Consider the following 14,956-nt stretch of genomic DNA (forward strand, 5'->3'; position numbering starts at 1 on the left):
ACAATAACCAACAAGACCATGGAAACCAAAGGACACATATATACAAATACTAATCAGTGGGAATAGGGGACAGGCGTGTGTGGTTCCGTGACAAGAATTAAGGGAATGATTTGTACCAAATAAAATGCTTTTAGTGTTAGATATGTTCAGGGCTGGTTTCTTACTAGCCACCCATTCTAAAACTGACTGCATCTTTTTGTTTCGGGTTGCAGTAATTTCACTAGCCATAGTTGCTGACATGTATAATGTTGAATCATCAGTGTACACTGACACACAGGTTTTGTTTAATATCAGTGGTAGATCATTAGTAAAGATAGAAAACAGTAAAGGGCCAAGAGAGCTGCCTTGTGGAATATCACAATGTTTTACTTTAGAGAAGCTTCCATTAAAGAAAACCATATGTGTTCTTTTGGATAGATAGCTGTCAACCAATGATATGCAGATGATATATATTATATATTATAGAATATATTATATATATTTTTTTATATTTTTTATTCCACCTTTATTTATCCAGGTAGGCAAGTTGAGAACAAGTTCTCATTTACAATTGTAACCTGGTCAAGATAAAGCAAAGCAGTTCGACACAGACAACAACACAGAGTTACACATGGAGTAAAACAAACATACAGTCAATAATACAGCAGAAAAATAAGTCTATATACAATGTGAGCAAGTGAGGTGAGATAAGGGAGTTAAATGCAAAAAAAGGCCATGGTGGCGAAGTAAATACAATATAGCAAGTAAAACTGATTTGCAGTGGAAGAATGTTCAAAGTAGAGATAGAAATAATGGGGTGCAAAGGAGCAAAATAAATAAATACAGTAGGGAAAGAGGTAGTTGTTTGGGCTAAATTATAGATAGGCTATGTACAGGTGCAGTAATCTGTGAGCTGCTCTGACAGCTGGTGCTTAAAGCTAGTGAGGGAGATAAGTGTTTCCAGTTTCAGAGATTTTTGTAGTTCGTTCCAGTCATTGGCAGCAGAGAACTGGAAGGAGAGGCGGCCAAAGGAAGAATTGGTTTTGGGGGTGACCAGAGAGATATACCTGCTGGAGCGCGTGCTACAGGTGGGTGCTGCTATGGTGACCAGCGAGCTGAGATAAGGGGGGACTTTACCTAGCAGGGTCTTGTAGATGACCTGGAGCCAGTGGGTTTGGCAATGAGCATGAAGCGAGGGCCAGCCAACAAGAGCGTACAGGTCGCAGGGGTGGGTAGTAATGGGGCTTTGGTGACAAAACGAATGGCACTGTGATAGACTGCATCCAGTTTATTGAGTAGGGTGTTGGAGGCTATTTTGTAAACGACATCGCCGAAGTCAAGGATTGGTAGGATGGTCAGTTTTACGAGGGTATGTTTGGCAGCATGAGTGAAGGATGCTTTGTTGCCAAATAGGAAGCCAATTTTAGATTTCACTTTGGATTGGAGATGTTTGATGTGAGTCTGGAAGGAGTGTTTACAGTCTAACCAGACACCTAGGTATTTGTAGTTTTCCACATATTCAAAGTCACACTGAACTCTATCAGAGAAGTAGTTGGTGAACCAGGCGAGGCATTTGAGAAACCAAGGCTGTCGAGTCTGCCGATGAGGATGTGGTGATTGACAGAGTCGAAAGCCTTGGCCAGGTCATTGAATACGGCTGCACAGTATTGTTTCTTATCGATGGCGGTTAAGATATCGTTTAGGACCTTGAGCGTGGCTGAGGTGCATCCATGACCAGCTCTGAAACCAGATTTCATAGCGAAGAAGGTATGGTGGGATTCAAAATGGTTGGTAATCTGTTTGGCTTTCGAAGACCTTAGAAAGGCAGGGTAGGATAGATATAGGTCTGTAGCAGTTTGGGTCAAGAGTGTCCCCCCTTTGAAGAGGGGGATGACAGCAGCTGCTTTCCAATCTTTGGGAATCTCAGACGACACGAAAGAGAGGTTGAACAGGCTAGTAATAGGGGTGGCAACAATTTCGTCAGATAATTTTAGAAAGAAAGGGTCCAGATTGTCTAGCCCGGCTTATTTGTAGGGGTCCAGATTTTTCAGCTCTTATTGAACATCAGCTGACTGGATTTGGGAGAAGGAGAAATGGGAAGGCTTGGGCGAGTTGCTGTGGGGGGTGCAGTGCTGTTGACCGGGGTAGGGGTAGCCAGGTGGAAAGCATGGCCAGCCGTAGAAAAATGCTCATTGAAATTCTCAATTATAGTAGATTTATCGGTGGTGACGGTGTTTCCTATCTTCAGTGCAGTGGACAGCTGGGAGGAGGTGTTCTTATTCTCCATGGACTTTACTGTGTCCCAGAACTTTTTTGAGATTGTGTTGCAAATTTCTGCTTGAAAAAGCTAGCCTTGGCTTTTCTAACTGCCTGTGTATATTGGTTTCTAGCTGAAAAGTAGAAACCTGAAAAGTTCCACATCACGGGGGCTGTTCGATGCTAATGCAGAACGCCATAGGATGTTTTGTGTTGGTTAAGGGCAGTCAGGTCTGGAGAGAACCAAGGGATATATCTGTTCCTAGTTCTACATTTCTTTGATGGTGCATGCTTATTTAAGGTGGTGAGGAAGGCATTTAAAAAATAACCAGGCATCCTCTACTGACGGGGTGAGATCAATATCCTTCCAGGATACCCCGGTCAGGTTGATAAGAAAAGCCTGCTCGCTGAAGTGTTTCAGGGAGCGTTTGACAGTGATGAGTGGAGGTCGTTTGACCGCTGACCCATTACGGATGCAGGCAATAAGGCAGTGATCGCTGAGATCTTGGTTGAAAACAGCAGAGGTGTATTTAGAGAGCAAGTTGGTTAGGATGATATCTATGAGGGTGCCCGTGTTTACGGCTTTGGGGTGGTATCTGGTAGGTTCATTGATAATTTGTGTGAGATTGAGGGCATCAAGCTTAGATTGTAGGATGGTTGGGGTGTTAAGCATGTTCCATTTTAGGTCGCCTTTGCCATAGATTGCATCACCGCCCCCTTTGGCCGTTCTATCTTGTCTGAAAATGTTGTAGTTAGGGATGAACATTTCTGAATTTTTGGTGGTCTTCCTAAGCCAGGATTCAGACACGGCTAGAACATCCGGGTTGGCAGAGTGTGCTAAAGCAGTGAATAAAACAAACTTAGGGAGGAGGCTTCTAATGTTAACATGCATGAAACCAAGGCTATTATGGTTACAGAAGTCATCAAAAGAGAGCGCCTGGGGAATAGGAGTGGAGCTAGGCACTGCAGGGCCTGGATTCACCTCTACATCACCAGAGGAACAGAGGAGGAGTAGGATAAGGGTACAGCTAAAAGCTAAGCTGGAACAGAGAGTAAAAGGACGTTTCTGGAGGCGATAAAATAGCTTCAAGGTATAATGTACAGACAAAGCTATGGTAGGATGTGAATACAGTGGAGGTAAACCTAGGTATTGAGTGATGATGAGAGAGCTATTGTCTCTAGAAACATCATTGAAACCAGGTGATGTCAGCGCATGTGTGGGTGGTGGAACTGAAAGGTTGGATAAGGTATAATGAGCAGGGCTAGAGGCTCTACAGTGAAATAAGCCAAGAAACACTAACCAGAACAGCAATGGACAAGGCATATTGACATTAAGGAGAGGTATACTTCGTCGAGTGATCATAAGGGTCCAGTGAGTAGTGAGATTGGTTGGGGTCACGGCGATTCAGACAGCTAGCCAGGCCATCGGTAGGAAGCTAGCAGAGGATGGAGGTTTGTTTTTAGCCACCTCGTGCGTTTCCGTTGGTAGATTAGTGGGGTTCCGTGTGGTTGAGGGGATCAATCCAATTGGCAAAATAGATACAGTTATAGTGACCCAAGAAAAATTGTCCGATAGACCTATTCAGATAGCAGCCAATAAGACAGCTAACGATAGACAGCTAAGCATACGTTTAGCCAATAACAGATGATGGTCAATAATATCAAAGGCAGCACTGAAGTCTAACAATACAGTTCCCACAATATTCTTATTATAATTTTCAGACATTTGTGTCAGTGCCTTGCGAAAGTATTCGGCCCCCTTGAACTTTGCGACCTTTTGCCACATTTCAGGCTTCAAACATAAAGATATAAAACTGTATTTTTTTGTGAAGAATCAACAACAAGTGGGACACAATCATGAAGTGGAACGACATTTATTGGATATTTCAAACTTTTTTAACAAATCAAAAACTGAAAAATTGGGCGTGCAAAATTATTCAGCCCCCTTAAGTTAATACTTTGTAGCGCCACCTTTTGCTGCGATTACAGCTGTAAGTCGCTTGGGGTATGTCTTTATCAGTTTTGCACATCGAGAGACTGACATTTTTTCCCATTCCTCCTTGCAAAACAGCTCGAGCTCAGTGAGGTTGGATGGAGAGCATTTGTGAACAGCAGTTTTCAGTTCTTTCCACAGATTCTCGATTGGATTCAGGTCTGGACTTTGACTTGGCCATTCTAACACCTGGATATGTTTCTTTTTGAACCATTCCATTGTAGATTTTGCTTTATGTTTTGGATCATTGTCTTGTTGGAAGACAAATCTCCGTCCCAGTCTCAGGTCTTTTGCAGAATCTATCAGGTTTTCTTCCAGAATGGTCCTGTATTTGGCTCCATCCATCTTCCCATCAATTTTAACCATCTTCCCTGTCCCTGCTGAAGAAAAGCAGGCCCAAACCATGATGCTGCCACCACCATATTTGACAGTGGGGATGGTGTGTTCAGGGTGATGAGCTGTGTTGCTTTTACGCCAAACATAACGTTTTGCATTGTTGCCAAAAAGTTCAATTTTGGTTTCATCTGACCAGAGCACCTTCTTCCACATGTTTGGTGTGTCTCCCAGGTGGCTTGTGGCAAACTTTAAACGACACTTTTTATGGATATCTTTAAGAAATGTCTTTCTTCTTGCCACTCTTCCATAAAGGCCAGATTTGTGCAATATACGACTGATTGTTGTCCTATGGACAGAGTCTCCCACCTCAGCTGTAGATCTCTGCAGTTCATCCAGAGTTATCATGGGCCTCTTGGCTGCATCTCTGATCAGTCTTCTCCTTGTATGAGCTGAAAGTTTAGAGGGACGGCCAGGTCTTGGTAGATTTGCAGTGGTCTGATACTCCTTCCATTTCAATATTATCGCTTGCACAGTGCTCCTTGGGATGTTTAAAGCTTGGGAAATCTTTTTGTATCCAAATCTGGCTTTAAACTTCTTCACAACAGTATCTCGGACCTGCCTGGTGTGTTCCTTGTTCTTCATGATGCTCTCTGCACTTTTAACGGACCTCTGAGACTATCACAGTGCAGGTGCATTTATATGGAGACTTGATTACACACAGGTGGATTGTATTTATCATCATTAGTCATTTAGGTCAACATTGGATCATTCAGAGATCCTCACTGAACTTCTGGAGAGAGTTTGCTGCACTGAAAGTAAAGGGGCTGAATAATTTTGCACGCCCAATTCTTCAGTTTTTGATTTGTTAAAAAAGTTTTAAATATCCAATAAATGTCGTTCCACTTCATGATTGTGTCCCACTTGTTGTTGATTCTTCACCAAAAAATACAGTTTTATATCTTTATGTTTGAAGCCTGAAATGTGGCAAAAGGTCGCAAAGTTCAAGGGGGCCGAATACTTTCGCAAGGCACTGTACATGTGGAGTGCCCTTCTGTTCACAGAGAAATAACATTGTATATGGTCAAATAATTTTTCTTATAAGATTATAAGATTGATTCAATTGTTTTTTCCCCTCATCACTCTCCAAACAATGCCCCATAATGACAATGCAAAAACTGTTATTTAGAAATGTTTGCAAATTTATTTAAAAAACAGAAATACATTATTTACATAAGTATTCAGACCCTTAGCTATGAGCCTCGAAATTGAGCTCAGGTGCACCCTGTTTCCATTGATCATCCTTGAGATGTTTTTACAACTTGATTGGTGTCGAAGTTTGTAGCTTCGTACTCAAGAAGACTCGAGGCTGTAATTTCTGGTGCTTCAACAAAGTACTGAGTAATACTTATGTAAATGTGATATTTCTGTTGTTTTTTATACATTTGCAAAAAAATCTAAAAACCTGTTTTTGCTTTGTCATTATGGGGTATTATGTGTATGTGAGTGAGAGGAAAAAATATTTAATCAATTTTAAAATAAGGCTGTAACATAACAAAATGTGAAAAAAGTCAAGGGGTCTGAATACTTTCTGAATGCGCTGTAATACAGTATGTAGCCAATGAAGTAAATAATTGAATTAAATAGATGATCTGATTAAATCATTGTATGTGGGTATCTATATATGATACATGTTAGATCTATCTCACTAGGCTTAAATAGTAGGCTACACTTTTAGAAAAAAGGGTTATTTGGCTGTCCCTATAAGAGGATCCTTTTTGGTTCCAGGTAGAGTTGTTTTTGGTTCCAGGTAGAACTCTTTTGGGTTTCATGGGGGAAGGGAACTCAATTGGAACCCAATAGGGTTCTACTTTGAACCAGAAGGGTTCCATTTGGAACAAAAAACTGTTCTTCAAAGGGTTCCCCAATGGGGCCTGCCGAAGAACCATTTAAGTTCTAGATAGAAAACGTGCTAAGATATGCGTGCATTAATTTCTGATGTTTCAGCAAAGCACTCAAACTTCAAGTGAAATAAGTTCTAAGTCTTGCTGGAGACAATATGTTCAGTAAATGTGGGATATGAATCCCATCAAAAACACAGTGTTTAATTTCTTTAACAGTTGTTTATCTATCGCAGTAGAGATGTATGCATGTGTACACAATACCTAGTAGAACGTGTGGAGGAGAATGAATAATAGAACAGCAGGCCTGTCCTGAAGAAGATCGTGATAACAGGGAAAATACATGCTTATTCTGTATAAAAAATTATACATCTGGGTCTAGGCCCAAATCCCTGACCCCACATTCATTGATAAGACATCTTATGTCAGGATGAGTTACAACATTACAAAGTAGTGGATTGACTACAGCAAAAGTAGTGGTGGAAAAAGTACTCAATTGTCATGCTTCAGTAAAAGTAAAGATACCTTAAAACCCTCTTAAGGATAGGACCCTATCTTTCAATTTTTCGCCTAAAATGACATACCCAAATCTAACTGCCTGTAGCTCAGGACCTGAAGCAAGGATATGCATATTCTTGATACCATTTGAAAGGAAACACTTTGAAATTTGTGGAAATGTGAAATTCATGTAAGATAATATAACACATTAGATGTGGTAAAAGATGTGGCCTTTCTCTTGAAATGCAAGAGAAAGGCCACAATGTATTATTGAAGTTTAGGTGCAATTTAGATTTTGTAGTGTAGTGTATGCGCAGCGTTTAAGACTGATCCAATGAACCATTGCATTCTTGTTCAAAAATGTTGTGTCAAGTCTGTCCAAATGTGCATAATTGGTTTATTGATACATTTTCAAGTACATACAATTGAAGTCAGAAGTTTACATACACTTAGTTTGGAGTCATTGAAACTCGTTTTTCAACCATGCCACAAATGTCTTGTTAAAAACTATAATTTTGGCAAGTCGGTTAGGACATCTACTTTGTGCATGACAAGTCATTTTTCCAACAATTGTTTACAGACAGATTATTTCACTTATAATTCACTGTATTACAATTCCATTGGGTCAGAAGTTTACACATTTGACTGTGCCTTTAAACAGCTTGGAAAATTCCAGAAAATGATGTCATGGCTTTAGAAGCTTCAGATGGGCTAATTGACATCATTTTAATCAATTGGAGGTGTACTTGTGGATGTATTTCAAGGCTTACCTTCAAACTCAGTGCCTCTTGCCTTGACATCATGGGAAAATCAAAATAAATCAGCCAAGACCTAAGACAAAATTGTAGACCTCCACAAATCTGGTTCATCCTTGGGAGCAATTTCCAAATGCCTGAAGGTACCATGTTCATCTGTACAAACAATAGTACTCAAGTATAAACACCATGGGACCACGCAGCCATCATACCACTCAGGAAGGAGACACGTTCTGTATTCTATAGATTAACGTACTTTGGTACGAAAAGTGCAAATCAATCCCAGAACAACAGCAAAGGACCTTGTGAAGATGCTGGTACAAAAGTATCTATATCCACAGTAAAACGAGTCCTATATTTACAAAACATGAAAGGCCGCTCAGCAAGGAAGGAGACACTGCTCCAAACCGCCATAAAAAAGCCTGACTATGGTTTGCAACTGCACATGGGGACAAAGATTGTACTTTTTGGAAAAATGTCCTCTGGTCTGATGAAACAAATATAGAACTTTTTGGCCATAATGACCAAAGCGAAGAACACCATCTCAACCATGAAGCACGGGGGTGGCAGCACCATGTTGTGCTGGTGCTTTGCTGCAGGAGGGACTGGTGCACTTCACAAAATAGATGGCATCATGAGGCAGGAAAGTTATGTGGATATATTGAAGCAACATCTCAAGACATCAGTCAGGAAGTTAAAGTTTGGTCGCAAATGTGTCTTCCAAATGGACAACGACCCCAAGCATATTTCCAAAGCTGTGGCAAAATTGCTTAAGGACAACAAAGTCAAGGTATTGGAGTGGCCAACACAAAGCCGTGACCACAATCCCATAGAAAATGTGTTGGCAGATCTGAAAAACCGTGTGCGAGCAAGGAGGCCTACAAACCTGACTCAGTTACGCCATCTCTGTCACCCAACTTATTGTGGGAAGCTTGTGGAAGGCTACCCGGAACATTTGGCCCCAGTTAAACAATTTAAAGGCAATGCTACCAAATACTAATTGAGTGTATGTAAACTTCTGACCCACTGGGAATGTGATGAAAGAAATAAAAGCTGAAATAAATCATTCTCTGCTATTATTCTGACATTTCACATTCTTAAAATAAAGTGATGATCCTAACTGACCTAAGACAGGGAATTTTTACTATGATTAAATGTCAGGAATAGTGAAAAACTGAGTTTCAATGTATTTGGCCAAGGTGTATGTAAACCTCCGACTTCAACTGTAACTGTGCACTCTATTCAAACAATACCATGGTAATCTTTCACTGTAATACCTACGGTAAATTGGACAGTGCAGTTAGCTTAAATTCTTGTGAATCTTTCTGCCCGTATCAGACATGTATATGTCCTGAGAAATGTTCTTGTATCAGGTTTCAGGTAAGACAAAGTGCAGAATGTGTGAAATAACAATGTTTAATAAATCGAAAATGGTCAGGCAAAGTCACAGGACGGCAGGTAGGCTCAGGGTCAGGTCAGACTGAGGTCAGTAATCCAGAGTAGTGGGGCAAAGGTACAGCAAGGCAGGCAGGCTCAGCATCAGGGCAGGCAGAAAGGTCAAAACCGGGAAAAATAGAAAAATAGGAACTATAGACAAGACAGGAGCAAGGGGAAAAACATGGGTAGGTTTAATGAACAAAACAAACTGGCCACAGACAGAACACAGGTATAAATACACTGGGGATAATGGGGAAGATGGGCGACACCTGGAGTGGGGTGGAGACAAGCACAAATTCCGATCAGGGTGTGACTAGCTGAGCGCATGCCTGGTTGACCGGGGTGTCGGCGTTGGAACTCAGCGATGAGGCCTGGGTCCAGGATGTCCCTAGTGGAGACCCAGCACCTCTCCTCCAGGCCATAACCCTCGGAGTCAACCAGGTACTGGAATCTTCTGCCCCCCAGTCGAACCATCAGGAGGCGCCTCATCGTGTATGCCGATTGCTGGTCGATGAGACGGGGAAGAGGGGTGGAGACAAGCACAAGAACAGGTGAAACAGATCAGGGAGTGACATCTTGTTACTTACAACGTCTTGCTAATCCCATTAGCGTTAGCTCCAGCGTCCCGTGGGGGGGACATCGATCCCGTAGAGGATAACCCTTTGCTGCACTGTTTCAGTTTTAGGTAGTGTGTACTGTCTACCATAAAGGTGTATCTGGAAAGCGAGCTCAAAAAGTGAGCAGAATTGCTAACTCTGTAAGATGTCAGGCATAAAGTGAAAAACTGACGTTTTTTTCTGTCAGATTTCCCACCCTTTGAACTAATACATGCATAAGGGTTACACACACATTTTGTTCCACAGTTCTTTAGTAGAAAATCCAATGACAGAGGATAAGCAGAGGGCATATAATAGCTGGTTATATAGTTGTTGTATAACAGTGTTAAAACGTAATGAACCTCCAGGAACCTCCAAACAGTCACCACTCGAGAAACAAGACTCACAAAACTCTACAAAACCAGCCAGAGCCAGACATATATGTAAAAGGATCAAACTAATAGGATTTGTAGGCATGAAACGGAAAGCAAATTCCCCTTCTGTCATTACTGTTCTAGTTCTACATTCCCTGTGAGACACCATGTCCTCCATAGTCACCCCCCCCCCCCCCCCTCCGTCATGCCTTGTGCAAAGGCTGCATGGGCCGCCTTTGAAATACCAGACATCTCAATTAAAACTGCAGCTTCATGGTCAGACTTCCAATGTGGGTGTGTAGATGTGATCAAGAGAATTCACTACAGTAGCTTTGGGATTACAGTAAATGATGACATGAACAAACAGTTGCAATTTCCTATAACATGCTGCCTGCCTCTTTCAATATGAGTTCAGTGTGTAATCTGGAATATCTCTTCAAGATCATACTGTATTGTGAAACAGTATACCAACATCTACAACCTCTGCAAGACACATTGGGATGTTTGCGAACAATGACCTAAACCTACAGAGCACTAAAAGGGATAGTTATTTATTTGGGAACTTGGTGGGAACCAACTGGGTTAGTGGGAATGACTTCATAAGAGTCTGTTGTAAATGAGAAGCATAAATAATAATGGAACTCCTAGTGCTGAATTGAAATGAGGAGAAGTTTGCTATTTCTATAAAAAAAACATGGTGCATTATTCACACTGTTGCTTGGTGGTGTAAAGTACTGAAGTAAAAAAGAAAACGTTGAAATACTACTTAAGTAGTTTTTGTTGTTGGTATCAATACTTTACTATTCATATTTTTGGTAACTTTTACTCCAGTACATTCCTAAAGAAAATATGTACTTTTTACTCCCATACATTATCCCTGATACCCAAAAGTAGGCCTACTCATGACATTTCGAATGCTCAGGCAGGATAGCAATGGTCCAATTCACCTACCTATTAATATTACACATTGTCATCCCTACTGCCTCTTATCTGGCAGACTCACTTAACTCAAATAGTACTTTTGTAAACTATGTCTGACTGTTGGAGTGTGGCCCTATCTGATCATAAATACATTTTATTGTGCTTGTTTGCTTAATATAAGGAATTTTATGTATAGCATTTAATTGTACTTTTTACAATTTTGTATTTTTCCTACCACTGTTCTAAAGTTAATTTAGTACCAGATATTTTAAGACTTTTAGTCAAGTTATATTTTACTTGGTGACATTCACTTGCGTTCATTTTTTATTATATTTCAGCATGAAAGCTGCTCCTTCGTGGAACTCAGCGAAGTCTTTTGTCTGCACGCACACTGACCTAAAACTAAGGGACTAAGACCTATGTTGCCAAATTGTATCTATGATCGTATGCTATCCATTCATGTTTTTTGAATGTTATTTTTATATCTGAGAATTAACCAAAGATATCAGGCCACCACCGGCCATGGTTACAGACACCTGTGTGTGTCCTTTGACACTATTTAAACTAGTCACCCCGCAGTGTTTGTCATTATACCCTGATGAAGACATCTTGTCTGTCGAAACGTTGGATATTATGTTATTAAATTATTGCATCTGAGCTCCTAGTGTCCAGCTCCCCTTTAATTGTTCAAGTGTTCTACTCTGCCTGCCAGCACCTCGCCTAAATTGTGGTGCATTTCATTCGCCTCTGGAGAACAGAAGAACCTGACAAGGCAGTGCCATGTCTCAACTACTACCAGACAATGCCTTCAGATGCTTTGAAACATAATCCACAGGGGGAGAGAAAGACAAGGGCCAAAGCCTGGCATTTGAAGTATTTTATTACAGCCTATGTGTTCTAAAAAGGAAGAAAAATACAATCACGAGGATCCACTTTTATAGACAATATACCAACTCACAGACAATGCATTCAACAAACAAAACAACCCTTGTAATATCATCTGGAATTATTGAACTTTTTGTTGAAAACAAATATTTGAATGGGAATTGACTGTCACTGTATCCCCTCCTCATGAAGAAAAGCACATGAGCTAATTTATGAAGCAGCATACAATCAATTGTTTGGACTCCCCGTTGTTGTGCTGTGCTCACTTGAACAGGAAGGTGGGGCAGTCCTTCTTGTGGACAAATATTGTCATCAAAGGTGCTTCAAAACAACTGGGAACTCAGGAAAAACAAGGTCAAATCATGACGTCAGTGATCTTCAGGTCGGAGCTCGAGAAAGAAGCCAGAGTTCCCGGCTTGGAATTCCGAGTTGGATGACGGATCAAAACGGATTTTCCAAGTCGTAGCTCGTTTTTTTCCCAGTTCCTGGTTGTCTTAAACTCACTGAGGTCTGAGATTTCCCAGTTCCAAGTTTTCAGTTGTTTTGAATGCGGCAGAAGTCATGCTGGATTGATAGCATGGCAAATGTATTCAACCTTTTCTGGCCCGTGGTGTTACGTGTGAATGTTTATCCTTTTAAGCTTGGAAAATAGACCCTTTCAGACAGATGTTTTAAATCCTTAAAGCCAGACTTGGACCACACACCCTCTCCACCAAATATCAGGCAAGGGAAGCAAAGTAGTAATTGCTTTCCTATACTTGCAGTTAGCCACTGATTCCTTCCAAACCACTCATTGTTGAATTAGCGATTTCCGACTTGTTGTGTAATGTTTTTGTCCAATGGCCAATAAGCACAGATAACTTGTATCTATAATTTATCTTGATAAGGATTGAAAAATAATTGCCAGTAGATTGTCAACAAGATTCATGATGATGACTGCTTCTCTAGCATGCTAGCTAAGATTTTGATAGTAACATGATCAGTCCAATCAAAGCTACGGTAGATATAACGTGATTTGATGTCATTTCATCTGTGGCCAATGATCTTGAGCATTCTTGGTTGGGCACTTCTAATGTAAATCTATGGCAGCCCCCAAGGGGGCTTGAACTGCCTAGCTCACCCTGTAGATTCTGCAGAGACGTAGTGTCCCCACGACTGACACTACTACACTGAGACAATTACAGCGCAACTAGAGAAGATTACCAACACCTACGTTCTGTATATTCCGCTGGCTGCCCCTCCACCACAGAAAGCACTGAGCTAGGCTGAAACACCAGCATTTTGGAGCTGCCTTACTCAAGAAAGAGACCTTGTTTGTATGTGGCTTTATTTGCAAACTGATATGTGACATGAATTAATGTCACGCCCTAGCCATAGAGAGGCTTTTATTCTCTATTTTGGTTAGGCCATGGTGTGACTAGGGTGGGCATTCTATGTTCATTTTCTATGATTTGTATTTCTTTGTTGTTTGGTCTGTGGTTCTCAATCAGAGGCAGCTGTCTATCGTTGTCTCTGATTGAGAACCATACTTAGGTAGCCTTTTCCCACCTGGGTTTTGTGGGTAGTTGCTTTCTGTTTTTGTGTCTGCACCAGACAGAACTGTTTCAGTTGTTCTCTTTGTTGTTTTGCTATTCAGTGTTCAGTTCAACTATTAAAGGATGAACATGTACCACGCTGCACCTTGGTCCTCACCTTCTTCCACCAACAGCCGTTAAAATTAATGCAAAAATAACATGCAAAACAGGTGGGGCTCAAAACTGACAGGTTGCCACTGCAAACACCCCTTAAAACACCCATCAAAAGAGAGGCATAATAAGTAATGTCAAACTGTGTAGAATTGCAGGAAATTAATATGCATAAAGATGTGCTTTTTTTTTTTACATTCCTACATGAGGAAATAGCAAGCATTTTTTAAACAGTCTGTTTGAGATACAGGTGAGGTTTTTGAAGTGTTTTTTTTTTCTCTAATTCATGCTCTGACAACAAATACGAGCATATGATGAGTCAACAACATTATTTGGGTATGAGTTAACAGAATATTAACTTTAAAAAATGTGATTTTCACTGGACAGTTACTTGAAACTGCAACATTTTCTCTCCTCCTCATGGCAAAGTGTGTAGATTAACAGGAAATTAGCTTTAAAAATGCCAAATGTTCTCTCAGACTCATGACAACATCTGCACTACAATTAAACTCTTGGCCAAGGAAGACCTTGAAGTAGCCTGCTAGAAGTTACACTTTTGCATTGGAGAGAGCTCTAAAATGCAGAAGAAAATAATAATTGAGTAGTCCTTCAAGCACTACCATAAACAGAGTGACTGTTGGGGATGATTAAAAGGGATCTCTCTCAATGTAGGCCTTCACAAGGCAAAATGAAATCAAACCCTGACATTTAACCACACTCAAATGACAGGCATCATGGGTAATTATGCATTTCACATGATGTCAGTGCAGGCTCTTTAACCACAAAGAGACATTCAAAAGCCTGTCATGTGGGCACATCTGCTCTGTGTGAAAGGGACGTTTAAATGGGGGATTTCCAGTGTGGGGGCATGGTTTCAGGTAGCCTACACATATTACGCATCAAATGTTCCCCTTCATCCATTTTCACTATTTCAGGAAATAATTTTTTTGTGGTGAAGTTTTAATGTAGGCCTAATGAATTACAAAACAATGATATCCTGCCTGTTTGGCCCTGTCCGGGGGTATCGACGGACGGGGCCACAGTGTCTCCCGACCCTTCCTGTCTCAGCCTCCAGTATTGTGTCGGGGGCTAGGGTCTGTCTGTTATATCTGGAGTATTTCTCCAGTCTTATCCGGTGGCCAGTGTGAATTTAAGTATGCTCTCTCTAATTCTCTCTCTCTTTTACTCTCTTTCTTTCTTTCTTTCCTTCTTTCTCTCTCTCTCTCAGAGGACTTGAGCCCTAGGACCATGCCTCAGGACTACCTGGCCTGATGACTCCTTGCTGTCCCCAGTCCACCTGGTCGTGATGCTGCTCCAGTTTCAACTGTTCTGCTTGCAGCTAT

This window comes from Oncorhynchus mykiss, chromosome 2, assembly GCF_057628025.1.
Source record: "Oncorhynchus mykiss isolate SJ-2025 chromosome 2, ASM5762802v1, whole genome shotgun sequence".
NCBI classification, from domain to species: Eukaryota; Metazoa; Chordata; class Actinopteri; order Salmoniformes; family Salmonidae; genus Oncorhynchus; species Oncorhynchus mykiss.